This window comes from Mus musculus, chromosome 17 (assembly GCF_000001635.26).
Source record: "Mus musculus strain C57BL/6J chromosome 17, GRCm38.p6 C57BL/6J".
In the NCBI taxonomy this organism is placed as follows: domain Eukaryota; kingdom Metazoa; phylum Chordata; class Mammalia; order Rodentia; family Muridae; genus Mus; species Mus musculus.
In genome coordinates, this window is record NC_000083.6 from 23,163,756 (window position 1) to 23,167,988 (window position 4,233).

General features: G+C 37.7%; 1 pseudogene; it reads right to left on the minus strand.

The window, feature by feature from the left end:
- On the minus strand, positions 3,604-4,233 carry Vmn2r-ps132 (vomeronasal 2, receptor, pseudogene 132; annotated as a pseudogene).

Here is a 4,233-nt window from a genome sequence, read left to right on the forward strand (position 1 = left end):
CAGCATGGCTTAGGAGTATGCAGAGATGAAGGAAGCAAGGATAGCACACTGGGTTCTGGGCCAAGAAAACGTTGCCCAGAGGGCTGACTAATTGGAGTTAAGAGCAGCCCAAGTTGTAGCATACAAAGTAGTAAGTAGTAACTCGAAGTTATCTGTAAGAAGTAGATTTACTTATTGTGCTGTTTAAGGCATATTAAAATATAAAGGTTCTCTCTCTCCCTCTCACATTCCCTCTCCCTCTCCCTGCACCCCCTTCTGTGTGTGTGTGTGTGTGTGTGTGTGTGTGTGTGTGTGTGTGAGTCTTTCATCTAAGAACATAAATGGTCTAAGGCAGGAAGGAACACCATGCAGGTTTTATTAAAATATTCATACTACAGAAGAAAAAGAACAAAGAAAGAAAGAAAGAAGGAAGGAAGGAAGGAAGGAAGGAAGGGAGGAAGGAAGGAAGGAAGGAAAAAAGAAAGGAAGGAAGGAAGAAAGAAAGGGAGAAAGGGAGAAAGGAAGAAAGGAAGAAAGGAAGAAAGGAAGAAAGCAAGTCTCCAGAAATGGTATCAAGTTACTTTACATTTTGTGTTAGCCATTTAATGCTTACTAAGAAGCTAGTTGTACTGACTAGTTTTGTGTCAACTTGACACAGGCTGGATTTATCACAGAGAAAGGAGCTTCAGTTGGGGAAGTGCCTCCATGAGATCCAGCTCAGCTGTGGGGTATTTTCTCAATTTGTGATCAAGGGGGGAAAGGCCCCTTGTGGGTGGGACCATCTCTGGGCTGGCAGTCTTGGGTTCTATAAGAGAGCAGGCTGAGCAAGCCAGGAGCAAGCCAGTAATGAACATCCCTCCATGGCCTCTGCATCAGCTCCTGCTTTCTGACCTGCTTGAGTTCCAGTCCTGACTTCCTTAGTGATGAACAGCAATGTGGAAGTGTAAGCCGAATAAACCCTTTCCTCCCCAATCTGCTTTTTGGTCATGATGTTTGTGCAGGAATAGAAACCCTAACTAAGACACTAGTCCTTATGTGTAATTTGTATATATAATGAAACTCTGTCTGAGGTTTAATTTTTCCTTTGTCTTATCAATTAGACTTTGATTTTAGGATTAGGTTTTGGAGCATCTGTGATTGTACAGGCCCTTTGCATGTTCTAATAATCTCTATGTGTGTTGTATGGGAATCAGTCCTGCTGTGATTACAAGGCCTTGTTTTCTTGGTATGTCCCATCCCCAAAGTCTCTTACAAAATTTTTGCCTCCTCCTCCACAGAGTTCCTTGAGCTCTGAGAGGAAGAATTTGATGCAAAAAAAAAATCCCATTTAAGATTTAGCGTTTCAAAGTTTTAAACTCTGCACACCATCCTCTTTTGTGTGTTTGTATTTGTTTGAATCTAATTTAGCATGAAGCATGGGAATACCCATCCATCATCAGTGACTATTAAAATGTTATCAGAAGTCCTTAAGCTACTATGTTCCTTTAGTTGACATAGTAGAGTTGATTACAGTTTATGGTTCAATTAGTTCCACTTTGACTTTCTATCAATGGAAAGGTCTAGTAGTTATTCAGTCCATGAGACTGGATGTCTCAGCTGATCTTCATTATATGCTGGAATCAAGAAGACATAGACTGTAATGCCAGTAAAGGAAGTAATTTGCCAGTAACATCAAGCACAATCAAGAAAAGAGCAAAAGCTTCATTCTTATCTGTTTCTTATATAGGCTGACAACAAAAGGTGTGGTGCAGATTAAAGATGTATCTTTCCACCTCAAAAGATCTGCAATAAAGTTATGTCTTCCTGCTTCAAATGATTTAATTGAAAAAGTCATCACAGATGCATCTAGCCATTTGGGTTTTTGTTTAATTATAGATGTAATCAAAGTGACAGTTAAGAATAACCATCACAATAAACTTCTCACAATACAATTGCCTTTTTCTCATTTTGTCATCATTAGGCCAAACTCTGAATGATGGTAGCCTTGCAGGAGGTAGAAAGTCTTCAAGAGTCTCCCAGATAACCCTCTACAGTTGTGCAATCTGTGATGGATTTCACTTGATGTAGGACTGAAAACTGTCCACTTACTGTTTTTCCAGTGCAGTGTAATATTCATCCTGCACTTCCTGACTGCCAGCTGATCACCATTAAACTCTCTCTTCAGTGATTTTTTTTCCAGGTAAAGTTCCTGGTTCATTCACCACAGAGCTTCCATAGGGCTTAAAAGACATATAATATAAATGAATATCAGTTCCTTGAAAGCCACAAGTTTTGAGTCTACACTTTAAGAGTTTTGGTTTGAACAAATATATCTGGGTGACTTTCTCGTCTCATGGTGATAGGGACTGTTGGAATGTAAGTTAAGGGAAACAATTGGCAAATGCTCCAGAAATCTTAGAAACATCTTCTTTCATGTAATATTTCACATGATCTGCATCATGTAAGTCTGTCCAGAATAAATCCAATAACATACACCTGTTCAACACAACATCTAAGACAGGTGTTTTCATTAACTTCAAATTTATATTGCAAGAGAGAACAGGTCTTCTATTCCCAATTCCTAAAAGTCCAAGATCAGAAACAATAAATAATATTGATGACAGACAGATGAGTAGGATGAGAAGAATATAATATGGATCTTACACTTATGCAACAATGGATTTCACAAATAAGATATGAACACAGAATGACTGCTGCAAATAGTAAATATTATTTTATCTGTAATTCATTATAGAGAATTGGAGAGTAATAAAACTGAAAGCCTTGCCCAACACATGGTATGGACTAAAAGAATGCTTACTGATTCATTAAAGATGATGAACAGTGTAGAAATGACTAGTTAAAGTCTGTTTACTTGTTTGGAGTCACAGAAAGATGTGCTCACATAGCCAGCAGGTCAGGTTACACCTGGGAATCTGCTACATTTCAGAGATGTTTAAACCCTTATTTCATGTAATTAACTGAAAACTGGTGGATCTGCTCAACTGGTATTTGAAATTGTAACATAAGGAAAGGCCCCAAATTAATAACTTACTAGGCAGTTTATTATGCAATATCCTGGTATAGAAAGGTCATCAAAAATGCATTACATTGAAGTGATTTTGGAAGTACCAGGAATTAGTCTTAAGTGTTTTATAAAAAAATTAATATATGGACACAGATTTAGTACACTAGAAGACAAAGCTATAAAATGTAAAACCCATAAAGTAACATATGAGGTTCTGCAACTTGTTTGTCACTACCTATTGGTGAGATGAATCTTTATTAAATCAAAATTTCAACCTAGAAATAATCCAGGTGAAAATTGTATAAGATTGTATTACTTGAGAAAATTGGATCAGTAAGAGCATAGTAATAGTGTGTATTATAAAAGAAACAAATATGCAATCTGTACCTCCAAATGAAAAACCTGGTGGCTATAGAAATTAAGCCAAGGTAATTAAAGAATTAATAGCCAATACCATCAAGTGCTAAATAATAACTTATATGTGATTGTTTAAATGGTGCAGGACAGTCTTCATGGTTTCCATTTAGTTTCAGAAACATGTGAGTTAAATTTCAAAAGGATTTCCATCTTAAAATGTGTTCCGTCACTTATATGATTGAGTCACTTTCTGGCCTTTATAATATGATGTAGCACTTAGGACCAAAGATAAGGCACACAATCTCTGCATGGAAAAACAAAATAGAGAAGAGTTCCATAGTCACTATGACCTTTCCCTTGGTGTTGTGGTAATGAGAGGAGATGAAGACCCAGGCATTGTTGAATAATGGGAGGTTGAAAGCCAGACAGAAACTTGGCTTCATTGAATTTGTAGGGCAGACTCCTAGACAAGAAAGCCATAATACAGCCCCTAGAGCCATCCCTCCTAGGTACACCAGGACATTGTAGAAGGCAAAAGCTGTGCTGTTGCTGCACATGATGATGATATGCCTATATTCAGAGTGAGCATCTGTGTCAACAAATGGAGGAGAGGTTGCCAGCCATATATATTCCAGAGAGAAGTTGGATCATGGTGCATAGAGGAATGGTGATGTTAGAAATTCTGGATATCATTAACTACCTCATTATAATTCCAAAAGAAGTTATCTTGAAGGACTTGACTACATTTGCAGTTTTTGCCACTACTGTGGATAGAGCCACAGTGGAGAAAGTCTAAATATGTTTTGCTGCAGGATACAGGTGGCTGTGTTGGGAAGGTCAGTGAAGAGCAAGGCATATTTTTTGTGCTTTAGTAATGAGCATAGAAGTAT